General features: G+C 45.8%; 1 long non-coding RNA gene across 1 annotated transcript; it reads left to right on the plus strand.

The window, feature by feature from the left end:
- Positions 1-5,412: 5,412 nt before the first annotated feature.
- Positions 5,413-6,869, plus strand: LOC115296750. The gene is made up of 2 exons (XR_003911033.1): positions 5,413-5,604; positions 6,236-6,869. It is a non-coding gene; the product is annotated as an uncharacterized LOC115296750 (long non-coding RNA).
- Positions 6,870-15,899: the final 9,030 nt, after the last annotated feature.

A 15,899-nucleotide genomic window follows, 5' to 3' on the forward strand; every position in this document is an offset into this window, starting at 1 on the left:
AGTCTAGGACCCAGGTGCCAGCATGGTTGGGTGAAGCTCTCTTCTGGTGGCAGACTTCTCCCTGTAGTCCTCACATGCTGGAAGGGGCCAGGGAGCTCTCTGGAGCTTCTTTTATAAGGCACCAATCCCATTATGAGAGTTCCATGTTCATGCCTTAAGTAGTCCCCAAAGATCCCACCTACTAACCCATCATCTTTGGGGGCTAGGATTTCAACATATGCATTTTGAGAGGAAACAAACATTCAGATCATAGCACTATCCCAAACCACAGAAAGAACCTCTTAAAAGGATAAGCAGAAGCATTGCCAGATACTCTCACAGGACCAAGAGTAGTGTCTGCTCTAAGCACCTGAACGAGAAAACTTCATAATTCATGTAGAATTGTGTAAAGTACTCAGAAGGATCTTGCCTCAAAGGTGGGAGATAATTAGCCCTAGACTAAACACTGTATTGGCTCTATCTGACAAATCATTTAATGCAAAACCTGAAAAGACTGAACTTTTTCCACATAACTCCATTTGAGAATAAAGTTCAGGAACAGTTATAGGAATAAAAAAACAAATTAAAATTCATAATGTCCAATAAAAAAATTACCTGGCATATAAAAAAGCAGGAAAATATAACCTATAATGAGGAGAAGAGTCAATTAATCAAAACAAACCAGAACTGGACCCATTGTTGTAAGTAGCAGACAAAGACATACAACAGTTATTATAACTGTAATTCAACTGTTCAAAAGTTAATATAGAGACTGAGGATTAAAAAAAAAAAAAGACCCAAATTGAACAGCTTGAACAGCTAGAGAGGAAAATTACAATGCTTGATGTGAAAGTCATACTGGATGGGATCAACCGATCAGACACTAAAGAAGAGAAGATTAGTGAATTTAAGAAAGCAATAGAAACAATCTAACATGATAAAAATTAACTCACATACTCAAGAAGGTTAACAAACTCTAAGCATAAGAAACACAAAGAAAACCAGTCTAAAAATCATAATAAAATTACTCAAAACCAGTGATAGAGAAACCCTTAAAAGCAACCAGAGAAAAATATACCTTACATGAAGAAGTAAAAAAAACAAGTGTGCTAACATATTTCTAGTGAGAAACAATGCAAGTAAGAAGACTATGAAACAACATCTTGAAAGTACTGAAAGAAGTAAACTGTCAACCTAGATTTCAATACCCAGTGAAAACATCTTTCAAAAACGAATGCAAATAAGTAATTTTTTTAGGCATGCAAAAGCTGAAATAATTCATGCCTGCAGAACTATGTAAAGGCTTATTAAAAGGAATCCTTTAGGAAGAAGAAAACGATACCAGATGAAAATATAAAATTTCACAGAGGAATAATTTCACTGAAAATGGTAGGTTTATGGATAAATATGTAAGATTTTACTCCTATTATTTAAGTCTCTTTAAATTAGTTACATTTAAGAGAAAAACACTGTAGCGTGAAGTTTATAATATATGTAAAAGTGAACTGTATGGCATAGATAGCCTAAAGGCTACTAGGAGATAAATGGAAATACACTATGGAGAAGTTGATTCCTATAAAATATATGATGTGGTATAAAATCACTTAAAAGTAAATTGTAATAAGTTAATGATGTATGCTATAAATCTTAAAACAACCACTAAATGGGAAAACAAAGAACTGTAGATCATAAGCCAACAAAAGAGAAAATAGAGTAAAATGTTCAAATAATTTAAAAGAAAGAAAGAAAGAGAAAAAGAAAAATAAAAGTCAAGCATATAGAACAGATCAAAATCAAACTGCAAGATTATATACTTACACCTAACCATATCAATAATCTCATTAATATAAATGGTCTAAATACTCCAATAAAAAGGCAGAGATTGTTTAAATGGATAAAAAAGAAATTCCTACTATTGCTGCCTACACAAAACTCACTTTAAATATAAAGATACAGATTAGTTAAGGCAAAGAAATGGTAAGGGGCATCTGGGTGGCTCAGTCAGTTAACTGTCTGACTCTTGGTTTCAGCTTGGGTCATGATCTCATGGTTCATGGGTTCAAGCTCTGCACTAACTGCTGTAGAGCTGGCTTAGGATTCTCTGTCTCCCTCTCTCTCTGCCCCTCCCCCACTCATTCTCTATCTCTCTCTAAATAAATAAACATTTAAAGTTTTTAAAAAGGTAAAGAAATGGGGAAAAATAAACTGTGCTAAGACTAATCAAAAGGAAGCTGGAGTGCCTATACCAATATGAAACTAAGTAGATTTCAGAACAAAGACTATTACCACGGATAAAGAATGTGTATGATAATCAGTCAACTGAGAGGACATAACATAATTTAAATTCAGGATATAAACTGTTGATTATATAATAGAATTGTATAGATGTTAAATTTCCTAATTGATAACTACCCCTTGCTTGTATAAGAGAATTTCCTAATTCTTAGGAAATAATTATGAAGAAGTAAATAGGCACAATGTAATACAACTTACTACCAAATGAGAGAGATAAAGCAAATGTAGCAAAATGTTAACCATGAATAGATCTGCTTTAGCATATATAGGAAGTCATGTACTATTATTGAAACTTTTCTATAAAAACTGCAACCAAGACAAAATAAATGTTACAAAATCGTATACACACCACTCCCATAACACTCCTTATATAAAATAAATATCCCAATTTTTTTATTCCATAGCACTTCTGAAGTTCTAATATCAAATCTCTATTAAATGTTTACCATGACTTTCCTTCCATAAAAGTACAAGTTCTCAGGGATGTGAATTGTTGCTATTTTGTATTATGAGGTAATCTTGAATTTCTAGAAATTATACCTAGGGTTCAGTAGATGTAAAATTAATATTCATGAAATGAGGGAATAAATGTGACAATTGGATATAACAGTGTCAGATGATCTGTGTCCAAATCCTTATTCTTCGTGTTATTGGATACAACATGGGTAAGTTACTAAGCTTCTCAGGAACTCACCTCCTAAAAGGGTGAGATCTGCAAAAATGGTGGAGTATGGAACTTCAAAACTCTGTTTCTCCACAAAAGTGATGATTAATTTGGCAAAAACTGTGAGAATCAACATTTTCGGGACTCTGGAACCTAATCAGTGTCACACAGCAAGCACGGGAAGGATTATTCAAGAAAACCCATGAGTCTCGATAAAATAAGACATTTTAACCTACCTGGCACCGTCTCCCACCCCATTGCTTGGAAGTGGCCTGAAGGCAACAGTTGGCATTCCCAGTATGTATCTGGCACCAGAGGGAACAGAACAGACCTTATTCTCAAACAGTTGTGGGTTTTGTTTTGACCTGTCTGGTGGCTCCTGGAAGAGCTGTCTCAAAGAGCGGGCTGTATTTCACCTAACTCACAACTATCCCAGGGTTGAAGCAGCCACCCAGGGAGAATTTGTCAAAAATACTTAAAGTCAAATGTGTGAGCTGCTGCTTCCCCAGGCAGGGAGTAACAGTTGGGAAAACAATAGTCTAACCTAAAAGCCTGGAACGGAAATGCTAGGGAGTGAGAATAAGGATTTTGGAACGCTGCCACATATTTCTGGAGATCTAGGAAGCCATGCAAATACCCAGGGCTCAGAAAAGACCTGAGAAGGCCCTACGCTCTTATCTCTAACTAATCTTCAGGCTCTGCACAAGCAGGAAGTGAAGGCTAAGCTACAGTCATAAGCTGTCTAGCTGAGTGTTGAATACATGTCCCAACTCACATACACACACATGCACATACACACACACACATGCACATACACACACCATCCACTAAGACTGGGAGGTTTCTTGTATTTTTGGTTCCAAGTATTTAAGGAAATGTCTGTGAAATCACTAGCTGGGCATAAACCTAAGAGAACAGACTTTAGTGACCACACATGGCAAACTATCATAGGATACAAACTGTACAAAACTAGTCAGAAAAGTCATGCAACAAGTAACAACAAAGGAAATGCAAATCAAAACCACAGTGCGATACCACTTCACACCTATTAGGATGGCTGTAAAGTTTTGTAAAAAGTGAAAATAACCAGCATTGAGGAGAAACCTGAATTTTCATACATTGCTGGTAGGAATGTAAAATGGTATAGCCACTGTGGAATGCATTTTGGCAATTCCTCAAAAAGTTACACGCAGGATTGCCATGTGATCCAGCAATTCCACTCCCAAATATATATCCAAAAAATTTTAAAATATACATTCAAACAAAAAATGGGTATACAGATGTTTATAGCAGAGTTATTCATGAAAACCAGAGTGGAAACAACCCAAACATCCATCAACGTGCATGGATAAACAAAGTAAGGTATATTCATGCAGCGGAATACTCTTTAGCCCTAAAAAGAATGAAGTGCTGGTTCATGCTACAACAGGGAGAAACCTTGAGAACAGTATTCTAGGTAAAAGCAAGCCAGACACAATGTGTGATCCCATTTATAAGAAGTGTCCAGAAGAGGTAAATCCATCAAAACAGAAAATGGCTTAGCGGTTGCTCTGGGCCAAAGAAAAAGGAAGAATCGGGAGTGGCCGCTTAGCTTGGAGGGGCCTTCTTTTGTGGGAATGACAAAATGTTCTGGAGTTCAATAGTGGCAATAGTTGCACAACGTTGTGAACGTAGTAAAAGCCATTGAATTGTACACTTTAAAATGGTGAACTTTATGTGAATTCTGTCGATTTTTAAAACAGGGAGACAGTATGCTCAGGTATGAGGATGCATGTTGAGCTTTCCAGAAGGGTGTCTTTCAAAATACGTGCCCAGGAAATATTAACAGATGACCCCCTCCAACAAGCCTCTGCGGGGGTGAGTGAGAACCTGGTTCCCAGGCCTTGCAGCAGGGGACAGGGGACAATGGCAAAGCTTTCTTCAGGGGTCCGAGGCCCCATGAGCTAGATGAGCTTGGTCAAGCATTTCTCTCTAGCAGAGGGTCTTTGGTTGGTTTAAAAATGTCAGAAATTGGCCCTAGTAGGGTCTGAATTGCAGTTGTGCCCCTAACTCTTCTGAGAACTCGGGCCAAGGGCCCTCTGAATGGATCTTTCCTCTGAAGTAAGATAAAAGCGAAGTGAGGACTCAGGAAGCACGAAATCCTGTGATTCCACGGCCTGGTAAATATCAAGCCAGGGCCCTGCCCAGTGAGGCCAGACAGGGGGTGACCCCCGTTCAGGCGTGCCCAGAGGGCGGACGTTTCCTAGGCAGCCCCGGCACTCCGCGGATTCCAGGCCCAACCCCCTCCCCGCCTCCCCCTCCCCCGCTCCCCTCGCTCTCATCCGCAAACTGCCAAATGCAGGACCTTTGGGCGGCTGCGGACTTTCTGGAAGCTTGAGCGGACAGCACGCGGTGGTGGGTGGGGAGTACCTTGGCCTCTGATTGGAGGAGGGCTGCGGGGGCGGGGAGACGGGCGTGGCCAACTGCCGGAGCCCGGGCAGTTAGCCGTTAATTTCGCGCAGCGCCAGGTTCAGTTTCTACGAGATGGCTCAGAGTTGACTGCTCTCCGACAGTCCGGCTTAATATGTACCCTCCCTGTCCAAGGAAGATCAGGACTGCCTTAAGAATGCAGGAAAATCCCTGAGGCCCAGGATGTGGGGAACTGGGCGCCCTCTCCCTTACCTCAGGTTGGTTGCAGAAGTTGCGGTCCTGGCGTCCGCACGGCCACCGCTCTGTCCCCCTCAGGGCGTGGCTCCCGTGTAGCTGGGCTGAGCCCCCTCCCCCTCGCACCTCCGCCCTCCGTTTCTTCTTTTACCTGTGTGTTTGGTCTCCGGAGGACGGATTCTTTTCTCCCTTCCCAAAGAATCGCCGCCTGCAGGCGGTGGAGGACCGGGACTAGCCCGGCAGAGCCGCCCTGTCCCGCCCGCCTAGTGTCCCCGGCCTCGGGTGGGGGCCCCGGCAGCCCGTCTCCTCTCGTAGGCTGGCTTCCCCCGGGGTTTGACGGGTGTTTCTCCGTGGCTCCCTTCCCTGTCCGGTTTCTCACCTCCCTTCCCAGCGTGAGGGGTGGAGGCTTGGGGTCCGGAGACCGCCTTCCAAGCTGGGGGCGGGCGGGGGGTGGGGTTCGGGGAAGCCCTTACAAACTCCGGCTCTCACCTGAAACGCGACGGAATAGTAACGCCTAAGTCAGATCCTCCATGTGAATGGGAGTTCGTCCTTCTGCAAACAGGTGTTGCACGCACAGCTGGCCGAGTTTTCCCCCCACCGGCCGCCTTTGTGTGTGTGTATCAGGCTTCTTCTCATTTCCTTTTGCTTTCACAGGTTTGGTCACTGCCGATGATCATCGTCAAGCATAAGCAAGACCTGGATGCCATTTGTGCTCGCAGTCGCCTTCCAGGAACTAGAAAGTCATCTCTCAGGAGTCTGCATCCCCGCGGCATCTTGCTCGGCCCGTGCCTTCCCAGGCTTCGCTCTGTTAGCTACCTAGAAGAGGGTCTGCTAGTAGGACCTGGGGCTTTTGTTCCCTGCATCGCCCACGCTCGTGTCCCCCTCAAGATGCTCAGTACTTTCCCTTGACTGCGGAGATCTGAGCTTAGCCCAGGCAGCTGGAGAAGACGCGGCCCTTGCTGGTCAAGGTTCCTTCAAAGTCTAGGCCCACGGGATCCCTCAAAGATGGCTGGGCGTGAGCAGGAACCCCACTGCAGGCTCTGGTAGCCCTGCCCTCCTCAGAGCTCAGCTCGCACCCAAAGGCTCTTCCATTTACCATCAACGTGGAAACTTGGCTCTTCGCATGAGTGTATTCTCCCTCTTTTGTGCATTATCTTGTTCCTCAAAACTGCCTTTCCGCGAAGGAGGCCTGTGGGGTTCAAGGGGTCTGGCCAGTCACGCAGAAGTGACTGAGCCCCTCAGACCTCAGGTTGGGTGGACGGATTTAATAAAGGCTTTAGACCTTGACTGCCAGGACTTGTGTGATTGATTGGTGTGTGGGGGAGGGGGGGTCAGGAGATTTGGATGGTCCTGTTTTTTCTTTCCATCGAAACCAGGTGCATGGTATTTGTGCCACAGACAAGTGGGCAATGAGGGGAGGCTGGGGGGGATTACAAGGGGTATCCCTGGCTCTCCCCCTTCCCTCCTTGAAGAATGCTCCTCAGTATCTCAGGGAGGGACCTGACACTAGTCGATTTGCTAGACACCTGGCAGGGCTTTTTCTGAGCTTCTACACCGTAATAGGGCAAGAACCAAAGGGACAAATTTATCCTCCAGAATGTCAGGCCGTTAAGAAGGATGTGGAAGGGGGTAAATGATTCACATTGAGGTCCTGGGATTTCATTGCTATTTTTGAAACTTTGTTCTCTTAGTTTTTGACTAAGGATAATGGTAGAATAAGGAGCAGATTACCGGTGGGAGGGGGTGGTTGTCCTCAGAGTGGGGACCCAAGAGTACAGGTATCCTGTGGGCTGGGCTGCATACCTGGCAGGTGGTGGGCAACTTTTCTGGATCTCACGGTTGTGAAAGTCCTTGCAGAAAACAACATTCACTTGCTGGGGCTCCGGAGGTCGCCCTGTGCCCTGCCCCCTCTTCCTGTCTTGTTTTGCCCATGTGCCTGGAGACCAAGGGTGATTTGGCAAAAGAACAATCCCTAAGCCTCCCCACGTTGGGGCCTTTGCTCTGTGCTTTTCTCCCCCAGTGATGACCATGGAATATTCTGAGTTTTCAGTAATGACTCGGGTCTCCAAGGAGCAGAAATGCTAGAGTCTGTACAAAGCTAGAGCCATAATCATCAAGCACTGAGTTCATTGGAGCACAGGGAATGAGTTCGTGTGTTCTCGTCCTTGGAGGACTTATAAATTAAAAGTATGGAATCATTTGTAATGAGAATAATAACCACCTGGCAGGGATATTGATGAACAGAGGAGGGCTTACTTAGAGACCTCTGATCTTTCCAGCCCCAAGACTCTGGGCCTAATACCCACATAATCATTAGTGTTCCATAATTTATAACAGTGTTATCTTTGATCCATTTCATTAATCATCATGAATAGGTGATTTCTCAAATGCTGTGGGTTATTTTTGTAGCAACACAATAGCTCTGTGATTTAAAAACATGGAAGTCCTTGGAGGTGGATGCATGGCCATTTTACAGATGAGAATAGGAAGACTCCACTCGAAGGAGAGGGTATGCAGTGCACTTGCCCCGTTGTGCCTGCTGGCTCACTCCTCTCTCCAACCCCCACATTTGAGAAAGCAAAAACAAAAAAGCAAATATGCCTCAGTCTGTCAGAATGTGTAAGGACTTTGGGGACAGCCTTCTATTTTTCATAACACAGGCACTGGGACAGGCACAGAGAAGGCATTAAATATCTGTTCAGTAGATTTCTCCATGTCTTCCATTTTTTAATGTTACATGTCCTCTTTTAATCCTCATAGCTTACATGTTATGAGTCCTTTCAGATAAGTCACTGAGATTCTAATGTCCTTTGCTGTTAGGTAACTTTGGGACAACTCCAATGACTGATTACCCAGTTCTTCCCCTAAGTAGTTCTATGACCTGCAGTACATTGTTTATCCTCTCTGTATCTCAGTTTTCTAGGTGGTAAAATGGGTGCTCTTGTGTCATGGGTCAGGATTATGAGCAACAGAACATAGATGCCTATTGCTCTGTTTGGCATATAACATGAGTTTCCTCTTCCCTGCGTGGATAGTCCTTTGTATTCTTCAAAGAGCTTTGCTATCCATGGTGCCTCACAACCAAGAGGGGAGAGTCCTGAGTCTGCCCTTCCCCAGCTACTTCTAGGCTAACTCAGATTCTATAAACCTTTCTGAAAGACTTCTACTCTTCTGTGCAACAGCTCTCCCCTCAACAAATTTGCCTTGGAATAATTTGGAAGGGCAGGGGCTCATCACCCTCAAATGGCTGAGGTGCCCAGTCGTCCCTTCATGAAGACCTGGAAGAGACAAGTGGATTTGATGGTGAGGCTATGCCTTAGAGCCTCCAGTGTTCATGGAGAAGCCAGCCCTTTCCTTCTTCACTAAGCTTTGATGCCCCAGTGAGCCTCTTTTCCTCTATGGGGTCAGGAGTCTTTGCCTTCCCGCAGGGAAGAATAAGAGCCTCAAAACATACAGCACAAACACTCAAATCCTGAAAAGGACCTCAGATTGGGGGGCGGGGGGAGATGGGGGAGTGGTCTGCTTGCCTCCTGGCTTCCTTAGGGAGAGTGCCCACAGGGACACTCAGGTGGAGTCCTATCCCAGGCCTCTGCTCTCATGCCTTCCTCTGATATGGATGGAAGATGGGCTGGACCTACACCCTGGAACTGCACAGCTTTGTCCTCCCAACTTTCCCTCTGATTAGGCTCCTCACCTCTTCCCTACTCCTGCTTACCTGATCCCTCTCACCTTCCCCCTTTCTTTGTTTAGCCAACAGCGGACCATGGTCTCTGACCCCTGTCCCACCTGGCCTGGCACTGGAAGACTGAGAGATCCTTATGCCCAAGGAAAATTCTTGGCAGAGCCACCCTTCTCAGCCTCATGTTGCAACTCTTGAGAGCCCTATATCCTTTTGTGTCTCTCAGACTTGGTTGTCCTCTTGTTGTGTGGATATTTTCTTTCCTTCCTCTGGCTGCCTTCTTGGCCTCACTTCCATTTTCTACAGCAGGCAGGCATCACTGTAATGGTTGAGTGTGTGTGGGTGGGGGCAGTGTGTATGGTGTGATGGGAACACCAGTTCTGGGGTCTGAAGATTTCATCTGAGACCCCCTTCTGCTCAATAAGGTCTATAAGATCTTGGAAGAAAGACCAAATAAACAACTTGCATCCTCAGGTTGGAAAATCTCTCAACTGGGGAAAGCATTGCTATGTAAATCTGTTTTTAGGCAAGTAATGGAGGGCATGGGGCACCTGGGTGGCTCAGTTGGTTAAGCATCCGGCTCTTAGCTTTGGCTCAGGTCATGATCTCACGGTCCGTGAGTTAGAACCTCGAGTAGGGCTCCACGTTGGTAGTTCAGAGTCTGCTTGAGATTCTCTCTCTCTCTCTCTCTCTCTCTCTCTCTCTCTCTCTCTCTCTCTCAAAATAAATAAATCAACTTAAAAAAATGGAATGGAAGTCATGATAATCTATGTGAAGGAATTTACTTGGAGCAGTGGGATGCTGTACAATTTCTCTAGCCCTGCTGTGGACTGTATGTGTCTCAAATGTCCACACTTGGCTTTCTCCCCCACTACTCTGAAGACAAGGCTGGATGTAGGGAAGAAAGCCCAGTTGACCACCCCAAGAATCAGGTACTCTTGTCTCTGTCTTGTTTTCTATCCCAAACCAAAGGTGGAGGGGTTCAGGCAAGAGTATCTTATTTTCTCATACCTGGCACAGACCCCCATTTTCCATATCTCAGGGGAGATGGAAGGCTCTAGAGCTCAAGAGAAATAGTCTCAGAAAAGTCCCAACCTCTGCTTCCCTAATGATACTAGCCAAGGCTGAGCTAACCTAACCCTGTCTGCAGGATTCCTCAGAAGGCAGAGTCTCATCAGAATCCTGCAAAAAATGTGAGCATGAAGGGAGAATTAGACTCCTTTACTTGATGTCTGTGGGGCCTCCCCACATCCTCTCAGACCTCTGGAATGACCCACAGTCCTCTCCATGTACCTTCATCATGGAAGCCAGGCTCTTTGCATGGGGGTCACCCTATCCCCAGCCACATGTCCTGCTGTACCTCACTTCTCCCTGAAACAACTGTGTCAGCTCCAGCTAAGGCGCCTGCCCAGCCACGCACCACCAGATGGGGTGGAGCATTTCTCTCACATCCCTTCTTCCAGTTGGGACTAATATGATGTCTAAGAAGGAAAGACCAAACCAGGAGCCACTTCTCATCATGTTTGTGCTGGAGGGACCAAGATGTAAAGGAAAGGTGGTCACTGGGCTGCCCCAGGTCCTCCCACCACCCCACTGGGAAGAATTCACCCCTGACTCAAGTAAGCTGGCCTGTCCTTGGGTGATTTACCTAGCATCTGGCAGATTCTTCTCATGAGCATTTATATCCTAGAAGGGAACACGTCTGTCAACCCAGAGAAATGGAGGAGAGGGCTTGGTGGTGGCATTTATGTCATTCCAGAGCCCCGTTGTTAGATTTTGGCTTTTATGCCAGCCCTGGAACAAGGATTAGGGTGAGCAGGGATTGGGGAAATGATAAGTGAGGGAGCCCAGGGGTGAGGTCAGGTTTTTCAGGTCCTCCTTGCTGCTGCCTGGATTGAGGGTCTTGGAACACGAAGGAGCATTAGAGGCTACAGAGTACCAGGTGCTTTCTGCCCCTTTCCTGGCCCCTGCCTTTCCTCAGAGTCATGGAGACCAGGGCTGATTTGTCAAGGGAATAGCATTCCCAGCTCTGTACCTGGTTTCCTACCACTTTTCTGGCCACAGCTGCTTTCTGTCTGGCATCTGTATTTCTTGTGAAGGCAGGAATGATGGCGCCACAAGGGCCCTCCAGGAACACGAAGTCAAAACCATCGGGCCTTGATCTGATTGGAGTACAGGGAGCCACTTCCTGCCTGGGGTGAGTTCTGAAATTCCTCATGCACCGTCTTGCTTGTAATAAGATTAATAACAGTTTCCATGGATATTGTACATAAGATTCTAATACCCATTGAGAGAGGCTCAAGTGGATGGCGTCTGATAGCTCTGGCAGCCCTGAGATTCTCTGAGTCTGAGATACCTAATATCATCACTAATTCCCTGTAATTTACACTAATGTTTTCAACGATGCATATCATTAATAATAATGACTATAATCACTCTGCCTTTTCCAGTCTGATGTGTGATTTATAGAACATGGTACTTCTCGGGCGTACTTACCAAAGTCCATACTTACCATGGTTACTTTACCAGAAAGGAAATGGAAGCCAAGAAATGGCTCTGAGTCCAGCTCCTCCCACCGAACGGCCCCTCACCCACAGGAATTACTGTACTTGCCTTGAGTTACTCAGGACCCCCCACCCCCACCAAGTTCTCTGCAACTATCCCTCTTCCGGATCTGCTTTATTCTCTGCACCCTGCCTCCCACCCCTCTTCAAAAGCTCCCATGAGATCCATTCCTGCTTGACAAGGCACAGGGTTTCAGTCCTGGCTGGGCACCTATCTGGTATAGAGTCAGTCACTCCCATGACAGGTTCCTTTGGAACTTACAATCTAGTTAATTCTTCCAGCCAGAGGTGCCACCTTGAGCTTGTGGCCCTGGTCAATCCATCCATCCATTCATCCATCCATTTCCTCCTGGATAGTGGGTTCCCCGAAGCTATACATTATCTTAAAATAAGTAAAAACAGACCCATCTTTGTAAAATCAGAGATCCAGAAACTAGCTTATGTCCCTGCCCCTCAGGGAAACATGGAAGGCCCTCAAGGGCATGCACAGTGTCCTTTACTTTTATTTTGATTTCTTTAAAAACCAGGCACAGTGTGGGGCACACAGAGGGTCAGCAAATGCATGTTGAACGCATGCGGCACTGATTTCTCCATCTCGCTCACTTTTTCTGCTGGGTTTGGTCTTCTCAAATTGAAGGTTCACACGCCAGGGTTCAGGCCTTTGACACGAAACCCAGCAAACTGTGTTTCTGTTCACCTCTGTAGCTCTGCAGGTGACTTCCGTGCAAATCCATTTATTGAATGTTTATCCAACTCTGCCACTCACTTGACTATGTGATGTTGGGCAAGTTACTTAACCTCTCTCTACCTTAACTTCTCCAGTGGAAATGATAATAATAATACCTACTTCACTGTGTTGTTTTGATAATAAATTGAGACTATAGAAAAAGCTCTTAGAACAGTGCATGGCACATAGGAAAATCTCAGTAATGTCGGTTATTGTTAGCAATTTAATTTGCAGTTTGGTATCCATTTGGAGAATGCTAACCTTGTGTCAACCTAATGAAGGGATAAAACTTTCCCATAATTAGTCTGGGTAGGTAAGGCCACAGGCCCATCCTTGGTAGACGGGCAGAATTGTAATCCTCCAAAGATCCCCAGAGGGGTGGGTGGAAAGTATGTAACCAGGAAACCCAGGGGGTAAACATTCAGGATTACTGGGTGTCACTGAGATCTCAACCCCCTTCTTCATAATATTTCTTCTCAGACAGTGAATGAGACACCTGCTTCGTACCAGGACATGCCCAGTCAGCGATGGAGGTGTGAGGCTCTGAGGTTTTTCTTCATGAAGTGGGAAGAGTATCAGGAAGTTCAGCAAACAGAGGTAACTGCGGTTAAGGGAGCAGGGGCTCTCTCCAATGCAGCGTAGGGGATATCAAGGGGAAAAAAAATGCTCACTCCTGCAACATGTATAAATACTAGACTCGCTGCTGGGTGTGCCAGGGAGCACCCATGAACACATGGTACAGAGGAGGTGGTAAAAGAAGAGGGGGTGTGCTCATCATCACTTAACCAAATGGGCAGCTGGACGGAGCGGCCTGAGGCCGTGGGAGGCTGGTCAGTGGGCTGACTGGCGGTGGACCAGATGGGTTTGGGGATCCCATGGAGATGGGTGAAGTTCCAGCTTCACCCCCTCATCACTAAGAAACCAAGCGGGTGCTTGCAGGATGCACCGACAGCTCAGAAAAGGATTAGAGAATGAAACCTTTCTTGTCCCAGCCCCACAGACACTCCAGATGCTGGCAGAGAATCTTGGCTCTTGTTCACATTCGGCTGCTGGCTGAAGGAACCAGAAGCTCAAGGATCCCAACAAGGCCAGGAAAATAGCCAGGCAGGTGCCTGCAATCTGGGGACCATTTGCCTAGAGTTGGTGAGCTGATGAAAGATGCCAAGCGTTCAAAACGAGGCTGCCGGGCAAGATGGCTGCACCCGTCAGAAAATGCTAAATGGCCATGATGGGCATCACAGGGTAGCTTGAGATGTAAAGGCAGGCTCCCCTCTATGGTTGGTTGGGAAACATAGCAATTCCCTCTGTCAGAGGCTGCAAGGAAGGGAAACCCTGAGTCTTGTAGTAGAACACTGACCAGCTGTGAGGTGGGAACACTTAAATAGATCACAGAAGATCGGAAACTAAGATCTTGGGTTTAAGGCAAAAGCAGTTATTTTTAAACTGTGAAGGGAGTTGTGTTCCTTTTAGGTGTTGGGAGGAGCAACGTGGATGGGTCTTGCTTCTATCACCCAAAGGGAGAACCTCGGGTGTGTACCCGTGAGGAACCTTGTCACAACAAACTTCCTGCTGCCAGCCGCGGCGCAGGGAGGGCTGTGTTTGGGGATCGAGGTGTGCTATTTAAAACCATGTGTTGGGTTTTCGCCTGCTGTCTGCCAAGTCTCATCTTTTGAAGAAAGGTGTCGATTTTACCAGCAGCAGTTTGTAGCTATCACAATGGTAGCAAGAACAGAGGAAGCCCCTGCCTGGCTCAGACCCTCACTGCAGACAGACAGACGACAGAGAATAGAAGACACAGAAGACTCAGGCTCTGCTTCGGAAAATTCAGTACCTACAGACTTTGGGGGAGAAGTTATTACTGGTTTTGGAAGGGGAAAATCAAGTCTACGGCCATACCACCCTGAACGCGCCCGATCTCGTCTGGAAGGGGAAAATCTGAGACAATGACCTTCATTTTACCTGACCGGAAATTATATCCCTTTAAAAAAAAAGTGTGTGTGTCATTTCTTTTGGAATTTCAACAGTGTTATGAGGGCACAATGAAAAGCATCTCCTTTGAGGGGAAACTAAAGAATGTATCATTATCAAGAATTTGAGGAGGGGCCCCTGGGTGGCTCAGTCCGGTAAGTGTCTGACTCTTGATTTCTGCTCAGGTCATGATCTCTGGGTTGGTGAGATCTGGTTCCGTGTCAGGCTCTGTGCTGACAGCTCAGAGCCTGCTTGGGATTCTCTCTCTCCCTCTTTCTCTGCCCCTCTCCTGCTCGTGCATGGGCACATTCTCTCTCTCACTCTCAAAATAAATAAACATTTTATTTTATTATTTTTTAATGTTTTATGTATTTTTGAGAGAGAGAGAGAGCACGTGTACAAGGGAGGGGCAAAGAGGGGGACATGGAATAGAAAGCAAGCTCTGTGCTGACAGCGGCAAGACCAATACAGGACTCAGAACACAACAGACCACCGTGAAATCATGCCACTGTGAAATCATGACCTGAGCCAAACTTGGATGCTCAACCAGGCACCCCAATAAATGAACATTTAACAAAAAAGAATTTGGGGCAATAGGGGTTGGACTATTGGTCAGAAAGCTTAATAATTCAGTTGGGTTGAGAGTGTATCAGCTACCTTTTCCATGCAAAAGATCAGAGAACTGAAGTTTTTCTCAATCAGAAAAAAGGCCCTGGGTGGGTAAGCCCTCCTCCTGGTAGGGATGAGAGTTTAGGAAGAGGAAGAGCTGGGAAGATGGGTGTGGTCATTGATTGGAGTGAGCTGATGTGAGGCTTTCTATCTTAGGAGTATGATGTTACAGACTTTCAGGGCAGAGGGGACTAGGTGAGACTAGAGGTGGGAGGTTATTAAACAAGGGACCTTCTAGAGGTCACCAGGCCAGGAGAAGGGGTGATTACAAGGGTGGTCTGAGCAGGACCTTCTGAAGCCTGGGGGAATCTTCCGGCCAGGGGAGGGAACGTGTTACAGGCCAAGAAGGGCCAGAAAGGCCAGGGTGAATTCAGTGGAAACCACTTAACAAAGGAGACCTTGCCTGGAGTCAACATTCTGAGAATTTTACCAGACGTGGAGGCCAAACCAAGAACTTCCAGATTAGGCTATAAATCTGAGTACTTCCATCATTCTAAAATACAATCTATAATGGATTGAAGGGAAGAAGTGAGAACATCACAATGTTATGAAAAGAGCGAAGGCTTTTCAGCCACACTTAACTGTGTGACCTTGGGTAAGTTACTTAATCCCTCTGTAGAATCAGCATAATAATATCTACTTTGAGAGGCTGCAGTGAGGCCTCAGTGAGAAATGCCTGTCAAGTACCAACACAGTACTTGGAAACTGTAG

The sequence above is a fragment of the Suricata suricatta genome, chromosome 7 (assembly GCF_006229205.1).
Source record: "Suricata suricatta isolate VVHF042 chromosome 7, meerkat_22Aug2017_6uvM2_HiC, whole genome shotgun sequence".
Taxonomy (NCBI): Eukaryota; Metazoa; Chordata; class Mammalia; order Carnivora; family Herpestidae; genus Suricata; species Suricata suricatta.